This window comes from Neophocaena asiaeorientalis, unplaced genomic scaffold (genome assembly GCF_003031525.2).
Source record: "Neophocaena asiaeorientalis asiaeorientalis breed wild unplaced genomic scaffold, Neophocaena_asiaeorientalis_V1.1 scaffold86, whole genome shotgun sequence".
Lineage (NCBI taxonomy): Eukaryota > Metazoa > Chordata > Mammalia > Artiodactyla > Phocoenidae > Neophocaena > Neophocaena asiaeorientalis.
In genome coordinates, this window is record NW_020175039.1 from 9704020 (window position 1) to 9724527 (window position 20508).

Consider the following 20508-nt stretch of genomic DNA (forward strand, 5'->3'; position numbering starts at 1 on the left):
CAATAACTTCCTCACACTTGAGCCTAGTAAGTTGTGGCATCTAAGAAGAGCCCTCAGGGAAAGAAACCTCAGAAAGGTGTAGCTGTGAGCCCTTGAGGTGGGAAGTTCATAATGGCCTGGGCCCTGTCCAGCAGGGCTATGGGTGAATGCAAGGTTATGGGGCAAGGCATCAACCGCATTTACTACAGTCTCCTAGCTTTATTTTGGAGGCTGACTCAGTGTAGTACATCATTTCTGAACACAGAGCTGTTCAGGGAACACTTGCAGAATTTAATTTACTTGAAAGATATAAGTCATGGATAGAAACCTTTGCATATTTAGTATTGATTTAAATAAATAACTGTTTCAAATGAAACTGGCTGAGAAGTCTTTGGCCCATTCCTTTGGAAGCAGGGACTGTTTCACTAAAATTGTATGAATTTTTAGCATTTGCCCATTCCTTTGGAATAGAAGCTATTCATGGGAACTGGTTGAGAGGCCTCAGCCTGGTTCCTCCAGGACCAAGCTGTTTCCTTGGAACTAGTTGATATTAGGGCTGCAGGCTGTTTGAGTTGCAAGCTGTTTGAACTGAACTGTTTGAGGTGCATGCCACTTAATCTGTTTCAAAATTGTTCTTTTACTCTAAAGAAAAACCTCTGAGAAATGAAATTCCAGTTACCTAAATATGTTGAGGGTATCATGCCTACAAGGGACTCCAGCTGATTTCATGTTTAAAAACCTCAGTCCTTCTTCATGCACATTTCTAATTAAATGGACCACTCTGACCAAAGACAATTTAGAATATCAATGGCCATTATGAGGAACTTTTGAAATCTCCAAACTTAATTTTCTAAAACCCAAATTGGACTGTAATAGTACAAAAATTTCCAGAACTGAATGGCATGCCTATTTCAATTGGTATTTTGAGCCTTCTACAACATTATCAGGAGCCTAAAATTACCTCTCTGCAAAATAAAATGTTAAGATTAACTGAGGCAAACAAACGGTTAAAGAATGATAAAATGGCTCCTGAAGCCTCAGGCTCTTCTACCTTGGCATTTTTGTCTCTGGCTCTGCCTCTGGCACCTTCTTTCTCCTTCCCTTCTATATTGCCTTTACCTCCTCTATACCCTCAGTTCACCCACATGAATTATCTTTCCAAACTTCCCCATTTCTCTGAAACTCTTCTACTTCCTTTCTTCTGAACTTAGCAAGAAACTGTCTCTTTAAAATTAAGCCTTCTGAGGATTCAGAAGTTAACTCATAATTTCTTATACTCCCTGGGCTAAAGCTGAACTGTAAGCCATAGTCAACAATTTTCCCAAAGTAACCGAAGGTCCTCACAGATTTGCTGAGGAATTTAATATAGTCATTCAAGTTTATCAACCTGGTTTCTCTGACTTATAGCAACTTCTTCATACACTTGTTGGTTAAGGTCAGGCCCAACACTGGATAAAAACTGATACTTTGGGAAATCCCGAAAGGTTTCTAGAATTACAACTGGGAAATTGATTTATGTAATGCATTCTTTAGTACTCCAGTTGCTGAAGTTAGCCAATACCTTTCTGCTTGCACTTGGGAAGAAAAAAATGCACCTGGACAGTAATGCCTCAGGATTATACTGAGAGTCCTTCTTATTTCTCACAAATCCTGAAGGCTCATCTGGATGACATCAAGTTCCCAAGAAGTTCTACTTGTAATAAGTGAATGATTTGTTTCTTTGCTTTCCTTCTCAAGCCTCCTCACAGGAAGATAGTAGCATCCACTTGCTAAAGCGCTTAGCCTTAAAGGGACATAAAGTCATCAAAGAAAAAATGCAACTTGCTCAAACCCAGGTTTGATACTTAGGGCATTTGATATCAGTACAAGGGCTACCCAGAAAGACTTTGTTATGTCCCAAATTTCCCAAAAGCCAAAACTAAGTGCCACCTGTGAGGTTTCCTTGGGCTTGCTGGTTACTGCTGAAACTGGATCCCAGATTTGTCTCTTATGGCCATATCTCTATCTGTTTTACTCAAAAACAACAACAACTCCAACCCAATTGTATGGGAAGAATGAGACAACATAGCTTTTAAGGCCTTAAAGGAGAGTTTGATGGACCCACCTGCCCTTGGGCATCTCAATTATCAGATTCCTATTTTTCCTTTCTGTATCTGAAAAGGAAGGGAATGCCCTTGAAGTACTCACCCAGAAACACATGGACCATGATTAACCCAAAGCTAGCAACCAGACCCTCTGGCACGGGGACACACCCCCTTGCCTTAGAATCATTATAGCCACTGCCGTTTTGGTTAAGATCAAAAAGAAAATTGTTGTGGGATCCACTTTAACCATTTCTGTACCTCATCCAGCAGAAGCCCTCCTGATTTCTCATCACATTCAACATTTCTCCGTCAGCTGCCTCACTTCTTATGAAGTCCTTTTATTAAGTGCTTCTCAAATAACTTTTTTATGTTGTAATAATCTTAACCCTGCTACTACTCTCCACACCGTCACCAACAAAATCCCTTACAATTCTTTAATGCTGCTACATCACCTGACTCCTCATGATGAGCTACAGGAACATACTTTGGGTAATGCTGACTTCTCATGGTTCATTAATAGTTCTTATTTAAAAGAAGACAATGGCAAATATTATGCTGGGTATGCTATTACAACTCCTTTTGATGTTGTTAAAGCAGCACCTTTACCTATGGCTACTTTAGCCCAACAGATTGAACTGTACACATTTATATGAGCATGTACTGCAGCCAGTGGCAAAACCATCAATGTTTATACTGATAGTAGATGTGCTTTCAGAGTAGCTCATGATTTTGGAATGTTGTGGCTTCCTCACCTACAGCAGAAATAACATAAAAAATGGCCTCTATATTCAGGAATTATTGGATATAGTAATTCTACCTGCCACTTAGCAATTATTAAGATTCTGGGGCATTCAAGCCTTGACTCTTTGGAAGCTAAGGGAAATCATCTTGCTGACATTTTAGCAAGGAATCCTGCTCTTAAAGGGACTAACAGCAGCCAAACTTCCGTTATGGTCTGACAGGATATTTCACCAAGTGATAACTTAGAAAAACTGGCTATAGCAGCCAATTGGTTTCAGAAAAGGAAAAAACAAGATTGGAAATTCAACAATTGTTAGTTTGATAAAAAGAGAAAGCTCTGGTTTGGACCAAATAAAAACCCATTCCTACCAGAGACTCTAAAATTCCCACTCCTTCACCACTGTACATGCATTACACCATTGGTCTACTGGCACAATGATATTCATAAATCAATATTGGTGGGGCAAACATTAACAAGGCCACAAAAAGTGCCAATCTCACTTGACCCAGTTGTCCAAAATACAACCCAGGGAAGCCTGTTTATACTTTCCCCAGACTGCCTAACGGACCAGTAGAGTTATGGCAATAGATATCATGCAACTTTCTCTGCCTCTGGATATAAATGTGTTTTAGTCATTGTCTCTATGTTTTCAGACTGGACTTAAGTCTTCTTTTGCAGACAGGCTACTGCTTCTTTTGTGGCTAAAGTCATTTTGAAAAAAAAAAAATTATCCCTACCTGGGGAAATTTCCTTGAACTTCATAGTGATCAAGGGACCCCTTTTACTAGTCAGGTACTTCAACAAGTCTGTGCTGTTTGGCCAGTTTTACACCACTTTCACTGTGCTTACCAAACTCAATCCTCTGGTTCAGTCAAACGCACTAATAGCATTACTAAGATTCAACTGGCAGTTGCATGGCCGGGAGATGACATGTCAGCACTAGGAACTCTGGTCCCAAGTGCCTGAGGGAAGGCATTTACTCGCAGCCCCCTATGGGCAAGTGAACCAAGACTAAGCACAAAGGATTAAAACAAGAATGACAAGGCATCTTGCTGATGACTCCAACCAACTAGGAAGTCTCTCCAAAGGAGGACATGGTCAATATCAGGCACTTCTCCAAAGATACAGCTAATTCCAACCAGCACATTAAGATTCTGAAATTAAGAGCCTGCTGTAAACTCTGATCTGAAGTGCCAGGTGTGAGGCAACTGCATGAAGCTCCCTGTGAACAAGTGAAACTAGACAAAGCACAAAGGAAAAGAAGATAAAAAAGCAAGCTGCAAACCATCTGAAAAAAGGCCTCTGCACCTCTACCTCTTGCAAAAGTTGGCATCTTCACTGGAGTCTCCTACTGCAGGGGGACCTTCAATATGGCAGAGGAGTAAGACGTAGAGCTCACCTTCCTCCCCACAAATACATCAAAAATACATCTACACATGGAACGATGCCTACAGGCCACCTACTGAATACTGGCAGAAGACCTCAGGCTTCCCTAAAGAGAAGAAATTCCCCACGTACCTGGCTGTATGGCTGACAGGGTCTTGGCACTCTGGGCTGGTGTCAGGCCTGAGGCTCTGAGGTGGGAGAGCCGAGTTCAGGACACTGGACCACCAGAAACCTCCCAGCCCCATGTAATATTGATCAGTGAAAGCTCTCCCAGAGATCTCTATCTCAATGCTAAGACCCAGCTCCACCTAACGGCCAGCAAGTTCCAGATCTGGACACCCCATGCCAAACAACTAGCAAGACAGGAACACAACCCCACCCATTAGCAGAGAGGCTGCCTAAAATCATAATAAGTTTACAGACACCCCAAAACACACTGCCAGACACTGCCCTGCCCACCAGAAAGACAAGATCCAGCCACACCGACCAGACAGAGGCACCATTCCCTTCCATCAGGAAGCCTACACAAGCCACTGAACCAACCCCATCCACTGGGGGCAGACACCAACAACAATGGGAACCATGAACATGCAGCCTGCAAAAAGGAGACCCTAAACAAAGTAACTTAAACAAAATGAGAAGAGAGAGAAATATGTAGCAGATGAAAAAGCAAGGTAAAAACCCAGCAGACCAAACAAGTGAAGAGAAAATAGGCAGTCTACCTGAAAAAGAATTCAATATAATTATAGTAAACATGATCCAAAATCTTGTAAACAGAATGGAGAAAATACAAGAAACGTTTTAACAACGATCTAGAAGAACTAAATAGCAAACAAACAATGATGAACAACACAATAAGTGAAATTAAAAATTCTCTAGAAGGGATCAATAGCAGAATAATTGACGCAGAAGAACGGATATTTATCTTTTATTTATCTTCCAGGTCTATGGAAGATAGAATAAGATAAAATAAGATAAAGATAAAAGATAAAATAGTGGAAGATAAAATAGTGGAAATAATTACTGCAGAGCAGAATAAGAAAAAAGAATCAGAAGAATTGAGGACAATCTCAGAGACTTCTGGGAAAACATTAAACACAACAAATTCAAATTATAGGTGTCCCAGAAGAAGAAGAGAAAAAGAAAGGGTCTGAGAAAATATTTGAAGATATTATAGTTGAAAACTTCCCTAACATGGGAAAGGAAATAGTGAATCAAGTCCAGGAAGCACAGAGTCCCATACAGGATAAATCCAAGGACATTACATAATGATCAAGGGATCAATCCAAGAAGAAGATATAACAACTGTAAATATTTATGCACCCAACATGGAGCTCCTCAATACATAAGGCAAATGCTAACAGCCATAAAAGGTGAAATCGACAGTGACACAATAATAGTAGGGGACCTTAACACCCCATTTTCACCAATGGACAGATCATCCAAAATGAAAACAAATAAGGAAACAGTAGCTTTAAATGACACATTAGACAAGATGGACTTAATTGATATTTATAGGACACTACATTCAAAAACAACAGAATACACTTTCTTCTCAAGTGCTCATGGAACATTCTCCAGGATAGATCATATCTTCAGTCACAAATCGGGCCTTGGCATATTTAAGAAAATTGAAATCTTAACAAGTGTCTTTTCCGACCACAAAGCTATGAGACTAGACATCAATTACAGGGGAAAGAAATGTAAAAAATACAAACACATGGAGGCTAAACAATATGCTACAAAACAGCCAAGAGATCACTGAATAAATCAAAGAGGAAATCAAAAAATACCTAGAAACAAATGACAATGAACACAACGATGACCCAAAACCTATAGGATGCTGCAAAAGCAGTTCTAAGAGGGAAGTTTATAACAAATACAACACTACCTCAAGAAACATCTCAAATAAACAACTTAACCTTACACCTAAAGCAATTAGAGAAAGAAGAATGAAAAAACCCCAATGTTAGTAGTAGGAAAGAAATCATAAAAATCAGATCAGAAATAAAAGAAAAAGAAATGAAGGAAACAGTAGCAAAGATCAATAAAACTGAACGCTGGTTCTTGGAGAAGATAAACAAAACTGATAAACCATTAGCCAGACTCATCAAGAAAAAAAGGGAGAAAACTCAAAGCAACAGAATCAGAAATGAAAACGGAGAAGTAACAACCGACACTGCAGAAATACAAAGGATCACAAGAGATTACTACAAGTAACTATATGCCAATAAAATGGACAACCTGGAAGAAATTGACACATTCGTAGAAAAGCACAACCTTCCGAGACTGAACCAAGAAGAAATAGAAAATATAAACAGATCAGTCAAAAGTACTGATATTGAAACTGTGATTAAAAATCTTCCAACAAACAAAAGCCCAAGACCAGATGGCTTCACAAGTGAATTCTAGCAAACGTTTAGAGCAGATAAAACACTTATCCTTCTAAAACTCTTCCAAAATATAGCAGAGGGAGGAACACTCCCAAACTCATTCTATGAGGCCACCATCACCCTGATACCAGACAAAGATGTCACCGAAAAAGAAAACTACAGGCCAATAACACTGATGAACATAGATGCAAAAATCCTCAACAAAATACTAGCAAACAGAATCCAACAGCACATTAAAAGGATCATACAGGGCTTCCCTGGTGGCGCAGTGGTTGAGAGTCCACCTGCCGATGCAGGGGACATGGGTTCCTGCCCTGGTCTGGGAGGATCCCACGTGCCACGGAGTGGCTGGGCCCAGCCAAAGCAGGGGAGGCCCCCCGCAAAAAAAAAAAAAAAAAAAAAAAAAAAAAATGGATCATACACCATGATCAAGTGGGACTTATCCTAGGAATGAAAGGATTCTTCAATATATGCAAATTAATCAATGCAATACACCATATTAACAAATTGAAGGAGAAAAAACATATGATAATCTCAATCGATGCAGAAAAAGCTTTTGGCAAAATTCAACACCCATTTATGATAAAAACCCTCCAGAAAGTAGGCACAGAGGGAACCTATGCCTATATGATAATAATAAAGGCCATATATGACAAACCTACAGCAAACATCATTCTCAATGGTGAAAAAGTGAAACCATTTCCTCTAAGATCAGAAACAAGACAATGCCGCCCACTCTCACCACTATTATTCAACATAGTTTTGAAAGTGTTAGCCATGGCAATCAGAGAAGAAAAAGAAATAAAAGGAATCCAAATCCGAAAAGAAGTAAAACTGTCCCTGCTTGCAGATGACATGGCATTATACCTAGAGAATCCTAAAGATGCTACTAGAAAACTACTAGAGGTAATCAATGAATTTGGTAAAGTAGCAGGATACAAAATTAATGCACAGAAATCTCTTGCATTCCTATACACTAATGATGAAAAATCTGAAAGAGAAATTAAAGAAACATTTCCATTTACCATTGCAACAGAAAGAATAAAATACCTAGGAATAAGCCTACCTAAGAAGACAAAAGAACTGTATGCAGAAAACTATAAGACACTGATGAAAGAAATTAAAGATGATACAAACAGACTTTTTGACCCACCTCCTAGAGAAACGGAAATAAAAACAAAAATAAACGAATGGGACCTAATGAAACTGAAAAATTTTTGTACAGCAAAGGAAATCAAAAACAAGATGAAAAGACAACTTTTAGAATGGGAGAAAATATTTTCAAATGAAGCAACTGACAAAGGACTAATCTCCAAAATATACAAGCAGCTCATGCAGCTCAGTATCAAAAAGACAAACAACGCAATCCTAAACTGGGCAGAAGACCTAAATAGACATTTCTCCAAAGAAGATATACAGATTGCCAACAAACACATGAAAGGATGCTCAACATCACTAATCGTTAGAGAAATGCAAATCAAAACTACAATGACGTATCACCTCACACCAGTCAGAGTGGCCATCAACAAAAAAATCTAGAAACAATAAATGCTGGAGAGGGTGTGGAGAAAAGGGAACCCTCTTGCACTGTTGGTGGGAATGGAAATTGATACAACCACTATGGAGAACAGTATGGAGGTTCCTTAAAAATTTTTAAATATAACTACCATATGCCCCAGCCATCACCACTACTGGGCATATGCCCTGAGAAAACCATAATTCAAAAAGAGACATGTACCACAATATTCATTGCAGCACTATTTACAATAGTTAGGACATGGAAGCAACCTAAGTGTCCATCGACAGATAAATGGATAAAGAAGATATGGCACATATATACAATGGAATATTACTCAGCCTTAAAAAGAAATGAAACTGAGTTATTTGTAGTGAGGTGGATGGACTTAGAGTCTGTCAAACAGAGTGAAGTAAGTCAGAAAGAGAAAAACAAATACTGTATGCTAACACACATATATGGAATCTAAGAAAATATAAATGGTCCTGATGAACCTAGGGGCAGGAAAGGAAAAAAGATGCAGACGTAGAGAATGGACCTGAGGACACGGGGGGTGGGGGGAAGGGTAAGCCGGAACGATGTGAGAGAATAGCACTGACATACATACACTACCAAATGTAAAATAGATAGCTAGTGGGAAGCAGCTGCATAGCACAGGGAGATCAGCTCGGTGCTTTGTGACCATCCAGAGGGGTGGGATAGGGGGCTGGGAGGGAGAAGCCAGAGGGAGGGTATATATGGATATATGTACACATACAGCTGATTTACTTTGTTATACAGCAGAAACTAACTTCTTGTAAAGCAAATAAACTCCAATAAAGATCTTAAAAAAAATAAATAAGATTCAGTTGGCAAAATTTGTAGAGGTCCTCCGAATACCTGGGACAAAAGCATCGCTGTTGATCTTTCTAAATCTTAGATCCACCCTTTTTAAAACTTATAAACTTTCACACTTGAGATAGTCACAGGACACCAATGTACTTGACTGCTGCCTCTTTTTTTTTTTTTTTTTTTTTTTGGACAACTTCTGCTTCTTTTGATTCACAACTGATAAAGGGAGAGATATACCAATATAACAAAGGAATAATTGTTTCTGTTAAAAATAACCTTGCTCTACTGGAACAATCTCTTCACAGTGCACTCTCAGGAGACAAAGACAGTAAGCATTACACCTTGCAACCTGGAGATTTAATCTACTAGAAAAAATACCTCCAGAAAGACTCTTCTACTTCATTTGAAAGGTTCCTATCAGATACTACTAAGCAACCTTTATGCCAACCAACTCTAAGGAACAGACTTTTGGATTCATGTGACATACCCAAGGAAAGCACTGAACCCTAACTGAAACTGCACATCATTTGGTGACCTAAAAGTAAAGATTTCCTGGAAATCTGTGAAAAGCGTATGAAATTGGTAAACCTGACTCTTGATCAGCAGTGGTTTCAGAGAAAGCACTTGATCAAAAGGGAAAATGTAAAAATTTAATAACAGAAATCTCAATTAAATATAGTTGGGAGACCAGAACTGAGAGGTCTCACACCCTGTGACAAGAGCAGAGCCCAACAGGATGAAAAAAGTCTTCTCTCCATTCCTGGAAGGGAAGCAGCCTATGAAAAGCCATGGACTCTTTGTTTACTATATCCCTCCTAACTTCCTTTCCCCTTTATGAAACTGTTCTCTTTCCCTTGCTCTGCAGGGAATGCTTGCACACCCCAAATTGTAATTCTCTGCTGATTCCAAATAAACCCGTCCTTGTTGAACAAGTAACTGGCAGTATATTTGTTTTACACACACACACACACACACACACACACACACACAGAGAATTATATATTATTGAAAGAGTATAAGTTATAAGAAGATGATAAAAAATAGTGAGGCAAAGACAAAGCAGGTCTAAGTATGGTTTGTTATTGATTTTTCCAAAAAATCAATATGTTGCTATGAAAAAAAGTTTTCATAGCAACAAATTCTTTCTCCTCCCCATTAAATTGTGCTTTAATATTACTTTCTATTTGTTTTCACTTTAGTTAAATTTATTGTATTATCCCTAATATTGTGAAGTAACTTTTTCATTTTTAGACTTTCTTGAGCAGTAATGAAAGCATTCAGGACTATGACTTCTTCTAAGTATATTTTTGATTGTTGCTCATGAATTTTATCATGAAGTAAATTCCTTATTGCTATTTTAATAATTTGTTACTCTTTGACTCATGAGTAATTTAGGATGAAAATACATGCATACACATATTTAAGTATTGAGGATTTTTCTTTGGTTTATAGGTCTTTATAAATACTGTGGTTCATGGGTTCCTTTTTATTGTTGATTATCGTTGCTTTCTTTTTGCATTCACTCAGTATCTAATAAACCATCTTTAATCATTTTGTACCATTTGGGTTTTGAATATAAGCAACAGAAATTTAGCTTGCTAATTATATCCACACATGCAAAAAATAAAATATAGAGAAAACTTTTATAAGATTTGGAAAAAAATCTAAGAACCAAAGGAAACTAAGTAACAATAACCTTGTCAAATACCTGATAGGAAAAGTCTGGTCAGGACACTGTTTTGGTAAATGTGGACTCTCAACAATACTGCAACCAGAATTTCCTACCTGATCCTCTGTCTTTGCGTTACTCCTTTCAAATTCGAAGTTCTAAATGGGCAGATCCATATGCTAATTTCCTAGAAACCACAAAATAAACAAAAACAAACACAGAAAACCCCAGAACTCCTGAGCCCTGCCTCCTACCAAGTTTCGTACATTACCGGTTTCCCCTCCAAAGAGAATATCTCTTGGATGCCAGGCAGTCAAATAAACAACAAATGGCCATTTCAATATTTATGGAAGATCCCATAATTTCATTTTGTTGTAGGGCTATATTTGAGACATTTTGCCTTTAAATATAGAATACATAACTGCTGCAAACTGATGTGTCTGAATTTACCTCCATTTACTAAGAATCCAGATAATTTGTGGTATGTGATGAGTAAAGGGGGATACACACAAGGCAGCTTGTCTCTCTTTTTTTTTCTTTCAGTATTTCCTTTATTGAATGAAAGGCTTTAGTATAATTAATGGTAAAATGATTACATGGAGCGTTTATGATTATTCATTAGAAATGTACTTTAATTAATCGTTAATAATTTTCTGGTGCTGTAGATCTACATTGCAAGAGATGTAGCTTTACTTTACACTGATCACAGCCACACTAGGATGCCAGAAACAGTTGCCAAAAATGCTGCATTTAATTTCTAGTTTCATCAATGGTACCTTAAGATTATAATTAACATGTAGTGCTACAATGAATTAAAAGTTAAGATGATCTTGAACAGCCAAGCCATCACTATTGAAGCTTTAATGGATTGAGTGTATAAGAGAATAAATACCAAGTGACAAGATTATTCTTAAGTATTTTCTATATGTTGAACTGCAGTTAGGGGACTACGGACAAGATAGGTCAAATGAACATTATTCGGACAGTGGAATTACAAATTGATGCAATGAATTACAGTCACTGAGTTCTTGAAAGTGACAGCAACAGATAAAACACTGGGTGAAGCAATCTGCAATGGAATTGTTCAATTTCATTAAGCATCATTTAACTCATCAACCAAAGAGACAGAACCACAAATCATGAGAGGACTCGCCACTAGCTACCAATATAGGAAAAAATAACTGTTTTTGACTTCCAAATACATGCTCCCAGTGTTAACACTGTGATTTAATTATTTCTATTTTAAAAAGAGAATGCTGAATTTTACAGATATTAAATATCATGCCTTACTATATACAACCAGGAAGTGACAGAACCTAGATTCAAACTCCATTCTATCTGACTTCAAAATCTATATTTTTCTCTATACTCTATTTAAGGCAGAAAGGGCTGAATGCAATGCACAGGTATTTCCTTTTGGTCAAACACATTCTATGATTAAGTTACCCTCAATATTCTTACATGATAATCCCATCAATTCAAATAGGGCCAAAAATTTATTTTTGCCAAGAGACCACACCTAGGTTCAACCACATCTAAAATGGTGATATCCATGCCCCTCCTTTGGTTTTTAACTTCCACCAATTATCTATCCATATAATTTCACTGGCAATCTGAATGAAAGTGAGAAACAGTCATTTGCATTATCAAAAGAGGGAATGAAAAAACATCTCTGTTTAACTTTGAAGCATATTACATGATTGTTACAAGGATATTAAACTAAGTAATTATGTTTTATCCTATATTCATCTTTACTCTTCCCTAAGAATATACATCATGATAAAAGAGGCAAGGTTATGAAGTAGAATTAGACTTAGAAGTTTTTCATTTTATATGGAACAGTATAAAACTCAGTATCACAGACAGATGCTTACAAGTGCCTTTCAATAATCAAGTTTTACTTAATATCATGTTAAAATAGAGATAGGATGTAGCGGTAAAGGGACATGGACTTTGTTGCTGGAAGGAACAGGTTTCCAATCTCAAGACCACCACTTACAGCTGTAGACCTTTGAAAAAGTTATTTAACATCTTTGATCTTCAGAGATGTTAGCTTTTTTAGCTATAATATGGTAAAAATATTCTCTAACTTGCAGTGTTGCATGATCATTAAATATAACCATGTGTCTAAAATGCCTGAAAGAGTAAATGCTAATTATTTTTATTTCAGCTATTATTAAATGACCTAAGAGGAACTGAATTTAGGAATCTACCATACTAAATTTCATACCTTCCTAGATAATTATTTCTCTTCTAATAATATAACTACTTTAAAATTGATACAAATAACCCATTTCAGCCATGAAATAAAAATTGGGCAAGCATATGGAAAAATGTTTTTGAGAAAATTTAGCCTGTATTAGTTTTACTCAAAGGATGAGTTGTTAATATCTTGTATTTTTCCTTTGGATTGTTCCCACTAATCCTAGAATTCAACCCAATCCATACAATTCAATATATAAGACCGTGCAAAGCAGTGTCTTAACCATGACAAAAGTGAAGTGCTATCTTGTCAAGAATATTCAAGTTATCCTAAACAATTGGTTAGGGATTTTACTTATTCTTATACCTTCTTTTACCTCAACTCTACATCTTTATTGGATTCAACTTAAATAAACTGCATGAAGTATGACTTTATTTCTAACCCTTACAGAATTGAAATAAGCCCATAAAACGAATCTATCCATGTTTGTTAGGAATACACAGTCATTACTAATCATTGTTTCCATTATTGAAATATGACTTTTTTCAAAGCCTGACAACCAGATACAAAAATCTAGTCTTCCCACTGCTGGCCATTGTCATGCTACTTATATTAACTGCAAAGGATAAGAGAAAAAGAATGATGGTATTTGTGTTATGTCTGCAAAGATATTATATGGTGTATACAAGATATAAAAAGAACTGTGGCATTTTATGAGGTAAATAATCTTTTGAAACCTTATAACATATTAAATTGATTTATTTACTATAGGATTATTGTATTATTTTTTTAAAAATACTTATTTTTAATTTTTAGAAAACAGTGAGTTTTTTTCAGATAAAATGTTTTCCTACCCAAAAAGCAAAACATCTGATTTTTGGTCTCTTCCTCCTTTCCTCCCTCCTTCCCTTCTTTCCTTCCTTCCTTCAACAACTATTGATCATCTATTATGCCAAAGGCTGTGAAAGTATAGAAGAAAGCTCAGAGTTTCATGTTAGAGAAATATTAGTAGGTAAACAACTATGATATGGGACAGTTTCTATAAGTATATGTAAAATATATTAAGTTCTTACATGTATTAGTCAATTTTCTAAGCACTTTAATCCCCATTATACCCTTATGTGGTAGAGGCTATGACTATATTTTACAAATGAGGCAACTGAGGTACACAGATTTTAGGCAATTATGGCCAAGGCCACACTGCCAATAAGCAGCAGAATTTGGGTTTGAATCCAGGCACAATGGCTGTGTGCTATTACTGTGCTGTACTGTCTGACATACATGCAAGATAACATAGATTTAAGCCAAGGACTCTATAGAAACACAATTAAGCACATTTATTTTTCAAACATAACTGCTGGTACCATGTTACTGAAACCATTAGTTATTACAAAAAAGTCAGCAAATTGGTAGGGTTTGTCTTTTTGTGGAAAAAAAAATACCTCATTTGTCAAGTTCAACATTTTAAGTACTTTACCCCCCAAAAAGGCAAAATTCTATGTGGTATAAAATTTTCTTAGTTGCCTCTTGAGACACCTAATCGCACAGGGGAAAAATAGAGAACTTCTTTTAGGGAAGGATAAGTAAATCTTTAAGAATAGAAGTAAACTCTCCATTTGAAGGGAGGAAGTGGTATTTTAGCTAGAAAAAAATAGCAAAGGAAAGGTTTTTTCAAAAGAAAAGATCATTGCGCTATACTAGCTAATTCCACATGGTTGGTATATAGTGAGTTTAATAACTGATGGTAGCTGACATTTATTTAGTGAGGGAGCAGTAAGCTTTGCATAGGATTTGTATAACATATGTAAGGTCTTTGAACTGAGGTCTCCAAAGCGAGGTGCATCACAATATATGGAAAACAATGCAGCGAAGCTTTCTTCTTGTACTGCAACATATTATTGCAGTTTGGAACACTGAGTATTTTTAAGTTGCTTAATTTTATTCAAATAGATCCTTCGATGATTAGAATCTTCACAATCTTTTGTAATGAATCAGACAGTGTCCAAGAAAATGTTTCATACCCTCAGGGAACTTCACTGTTAACATTTTAGCAAAGCATGTATTTCAAAGTTGACCTTAAAGATGAGTCATATGCTTTTTTCACCAAAACACAAGTATTCCTAATTTCTTGACCTTTTATGTTTTGATAAGCATTTGTTAGCCATGTACTATAAAGCAAGTATTTTTGAAAATAATAATAAAGTTAATCATTCCATCAAAGTAAAGGTGACATTTTAACAGTGAACAAAAAAGGAATCATTTTAAAAAGAAACTTGCTCTATGGAGCATTTGATAACAATTGTTTGGAAGTGCTTCCCCTGCCAATATGTAAGGGCGATCACCTTTCAAAGCTATTGAGTCAAACCCTTAAAAATGTAGGAAAAGAATTTTCTACTTTGTTTTAAAATATTTGAAAACTTCTAGTTACTTTATAAAACCAACTGATCAACCTCAGGAGGGGAGAAATGCCTAGCAAATTTTAACAAAAATGCCACTGCATAACTGGATGAATTTGAAAATCCATTATCCAAATTGATAGCTACAGACCATGATGCACTTTTTTTCTTTAGAGTTTTGTGTCTTTGTGAGGGATCATTTGCACATCTGATAGTTGTTAAATCCAAGCATAGATCTGACTAATGAATCATTGAATTACAGTGTTAAACAAATATTTTTGAAAATATAAGCATATTGAATCATCTTTTCTTACTGAAATGCCATTTTAACACTATTCTGATTGCCAGTGAGAACCAACTAAAACTAGAGGCCGTAAAATAAAAATACAGAATTGAGTTTGGAGAATCAGCCTGCTTCCTGACTCTTGCACTGACCAATTGGCTGATCTGAGCAACATATTTTATTCTTCTGAGCCTTTGTTTTTTCAGTTCCTAATACAGATGATAATGATGATTCCATTAAGCATTACATAGCTGTTACAGGTAAAGTGATGGCACATAGTAGGTATTCAATAAGTTTTATTCACTAAATCACCTCTTGGAATAGTGAGCTTTGGCACAAGAAGCCAAAGCTATAGTTATATTGAGTTTATATCAAGTATATTTCAACTACTACCTTTAATTTTAAGATAATTTCCCTTTATGTCTGCTCCCTAGTAGACTGTGTGTACACTGAGGGCAGGGACTCTGTCACAGTCAACAGTCCAGAACCCAGGATATTGCCTGGCACAAAGATCTTCAATAAATATTACTAAGCTGAATGTGGCTGAGGAATAAAACCTAGAGAGAGAAGGTACAATCTTTGCCTTTGTTTCCACATTTGGGCTTCTGAACAATGTCAGGCTCCTTTAAGAGTTCACTAGATAGCATCTGAGGAGAACAACAGCCTAGGCAGGGTGCAGGTTGAACTGTGGAGTCCACAATGGGTTAGCACCACACAGGACCCAAGAGTAACTTTTTTGGTGAGTTCTGTTTTTTCACTTCATAGGAACTCAGAGTGGTCAGTTACTGGATCTTTTGGCTACAGCTAAGTTGGGACAACACAGTATGCTGGACTAGAGCCTGCAGTTAGTCTAGGGAACAAGACATGGACACCAAAGGCAGTCCAGGCCATGAACTCTGTGTGTCTGATTCATCGCAAGAGGCAAAATGTCAGCAACTCTGATCTTTGTCAGCCTAGCTCTGAACTCACAGACATATTACTCATTCTATTCTATGTTTTACTGTACAGTGAGCACATTCTTTTTTTCTTTTTTTCAAAAACATTCTAAAGCCTTAATATTTTCATTGGACTTGTGAATGACTAATAATCTCGGCCTTTATTTTAAATAGGCTTCCAAATCACTGATGTATATTTGAATTTTTCATGTCGCTTTTTTTTTTTTTTTTTTCAGTACGCGGGCCTCTCACTGTTGTGGCCTCTCCCGTTGCGGAGCACAGGCTCCGAACGCGCAGGCTCAGCGGCCATGGCTCACAGGCCCAGCCGCTCCGCGGCATATGGGACCTTCCCGGACCGTGGCATGAATCCGTGTCCCCTGCATCGGCAGGCAGACTCTCAACCACTGCGCTACCAGGGAAGCCCTTCATGTCGCTTTTTGAGACGGCATTATAAGTTTTCATTAAATGTACTATATTATACATCATTTTCTGACAATATTACAATCTTCTTTTTTAATTTTAATAAAATAATTTTGTTTCATAACTTTGAGGAAAAATACTCTGCATGTAGTCCTATAGAGCAATTTCATGAGTTTCCAAACTGCAAGCTATTTAATAGCCTCCATTTGGTAATTACAAAGATTTATACTCCTTTCCTTGTCTCCCACAAAATTCAGAGCCGATCTGTCCAGTTGACTTAGAGACTGACTTAGAGGTCTCCACATTCATTATCTTTGACAATAAGCTGTTAGATTAGGTTAATGATTTAAGACTAGTGTATGTTTGGGAATGGGAGAAAGAGGTTTAAAACTAATTTATAGGAATATAATCCACTGGTCATATTCATGTTTCATCAAAAAAATATTTTAGAAAATTTCTCAATACTAGTTGATCACATTGAGGTGACAACATGTTCTGCTTTTGCTTTACTGTGAAGGAATTCATTCACCTCATTTTACATTCAGTCTTTCAGTACCACCTGACAGTTTACCATTTATCAAGGAATTAACATAACATAAAAGTTATAAAAAAGGAGAATACCAGAATAGTACAGATGTAGTTGATATTACAAGTCTAATAATACCATCCATATCAATATGTTGTACACTTTTTACTATTACACAGAAAAAAACTACAGCTATCCTGGTTACTGTTTTCAACATCTCATAATATTTAACTACAAAAATAAATTTATTTTTAACTTCTTCACAAATCATTGTGAAATAAAAAAACTAATAATTTCATATTATATAAATAACATGTACCCTTTAAAAACTATATATAGAAGTAACCTGGAAGATGGCGGAAGAGTAAGACGCGGAGATCACCTTCCTCCCCACATATACACCAGAAATACATCTACACATGGAACAATTCCTACAGAACACCTACTGAAAGCTGGCAGAAGACCTCAGACCTCCCAAAGGGCAAGAACCCCCCACCACCACCACGTACCTGGGTAGGGCAAAAGGAAAAAGAAAAAACAGACAAAAGGATAGGGACGGGACCTGCACCAGTGGGAGGGAGCTGTGAAGGAGGAAACGTTTCCACACACTAGGAAGCCCCTTCGCGGGCGGAGACTGCGGGAGGCAGAGGGGGGAGCTTCGAAGCCGCGGAGGAGAACACAGCAACAGGGGTGTGGAGGGCAAAGCGGAGAGATTCCCACACAGAGGATCAGGGCCGACCGGCACTCACCAGCCTGAGGCTTGTCTACTCACCCGCCGGGGCAGGCAGGGCTGGGAGTTCAGGCTCGGGCTTCGGTCGGCTTCGGTCGCCTTCAGTCGGAGTGTCGGGAGAGGACTGGGGTTGGCGGCGTGAAAACAGCCTGAAGGGGCTAGTGCGCCACGGCTGGCCGGGAGGGAGTCCGGGGAAAAGTCTGGACCTGCCAAAGAGGCAAGAGACTTTTTCTTCCCTCTTTGTTTCCTGGTGCGCGAGGAGACGGGATTAAGAGTGCTGCTTAAAGGAGCTCCAGAGACGGGCGCGAGCCGCGGCTAAAACCGCGGACCCCAGAGACGGGCATGAGACGCTAAGGCTGCTGCTGCCGCCACCAAGAAGCCTGTGTGCGAGCACAGGTCACTCTCCACACCCCTCTTCCGGAGAGCCTGTGCAGCCCGCCACTGCCAGGGTCTCGGGATCCAGGGACAACTCCCCCGGGAGAACACACGGCGCGCCTCAGGCCGCTGCAACGTCACGCCGGCCTTTGCCGACGCAGGCCCGCCCCACACTCCGTGCCCCTCCCTCCCCTCCCGCCTGAGTGAGCCAGAGCCCCCGAATCAGTGGCTCCTTTAACCCCGTCCTGTCTGAGCAAAGAACAGACGCCCTCCAGCGACCTACACGCAGAGGAGGGGCCAAATCCAAAGCTGAGCCACTGGGAGCTGTGAGAACAAAGAAGGGAAAGGGAAATCTCTCCCAGCAGCCTCAGAAGCAGCGGATTAAAGCTCCACAATCAACCTGATGTCTGTGGAATACATCAATAGACATCGAATCATCCCAAATTGAGGAGGTGGACTTTGAGAACAAGATTTATGCTGTATAGCTTTGCTTCCACCATTTGTCCTAGGGTTCTATCCATCCATTTTGTTTTGTTTTTTTTTAATTTTTTTCTTTTTTTCTTAACACTTATTTTTTTATTTTAATAACATTATATTTTATCTTACTTTATTTTATTTTACTTTATATTCTTTCTTTTTTTCCTTCCCTCCCTCCTTTCTCCCTTCCTCCCTCCCTCCCTTCCTCCTTTCTTTCTTTCCTTCTTTCTTTCTTTCTACTTCTACTAATTCTTTCTTTCTACTTTTTCTCGCTTTTATAATGAGCCATGTGAATGAAAGGATCTTGGTGCTGCAGCCAGAGTCAGTGCTGTGCCTCTGAGGTGGGAGAGCTAACTTCACGACGCTGGTCCACAAGAGACCTCCCAGCTCCACATAATATCAAACGGTGAAAATCTCCCAGAGATCTCCATCTCAACACCAGCACCCAGCATCACTCAACGACCAGCAAGCTACTGTGATGGACATCCTATGCCAAACAGCTAGCAAGACAGGAACACAACCCCACCCATTAACAGAGAGGCTGCCTAATATCATAATAAGTGCACAGACACCCCAAAACACACCATCAGACGTGGACCTGCCCACCAGAAAGACAAGATCCAGCCTCATCCACCAGAACACAGGCACTAGTCCCCTCCACCAGGAAGCCTACACAACCCACTGAAACAACCTTAGCCACTGGGGACAGACACCAAAAACAACGGGAACTACGAGCCTGCAGCCTGCAAAAAGGAACCCCCAAACACAGTAAGATAAGCAAAATGAGAAGACAGAAAAACACACAGCAGACGAAGGATCAAGATAAAAACCCACCAGACCTAACAAATGAAGAGGAAACAGGCAGTCTACCTGAAAAATAATTTAGAATAATGATAGTAAACACGATCCAAAATCTTGGAAACAGAATGGACAAAATGCAAGAAACATTTAACAAGGACCTAGAAGAACTAAAGATGAAACAAACAGAGCTAAAGGGAAGCAGCTGCATAGCACAGGGAAATCAGCTTGGTGCTTTGTGACCACCTGGAGGTGTGGGATTGGGAGGGTGGGAGGGAGGGAGACACAAAAGGGAAGAGATACGGGAACATATGTATATGTATAACTGATTCACTTTGTTATAAAGTAGAAACTAACACACCATTGTAAAGCAATTACACTCCAATAAAGATGTAAAAAAAAACTATATATAAAATATGAATTTTTAAAAATCTGGCTGTTTCAGTTTTTTTTTGTTTTGTTTTGTGTTTTAAAAAAAATGTGGTAGATCTGAAACTAGTCACCGGAATTGCTAACGCAACTCAAGTGAAATGATTCTGTTTAATTCCAGAGTTGCTGTCATATATTATTTGTAGTCTTTTATAATAACATTTAGTTAACAACTTGAATTGTCTAATTATTAATAACCTAAATTAAGTGAATTTCCCTTTGTTTTACATGCTAATTCTATTTTATATAGATACCAATTTAAATATATATATTTTAACATCTGGTTTGAAATATTTTCAGAAAATAAACTAAATGAACTTCATTTCTAATGATTGA

At 38.0% G+C, this 20508-nt stretch overlaps 1 protein-coding gene across 1 annotated transcript in view; it reads right to left on the reverse strand.

The window, feature by feature from the left end:
• Positions 1 to 20508, reverse strand: part of SPAG16 (sperm associated antigen 16) — an 843476-nt gene that overhangs the window by 313577 nt on the left and 509391 nt on the right. The window lies entirely within an intron of this gene.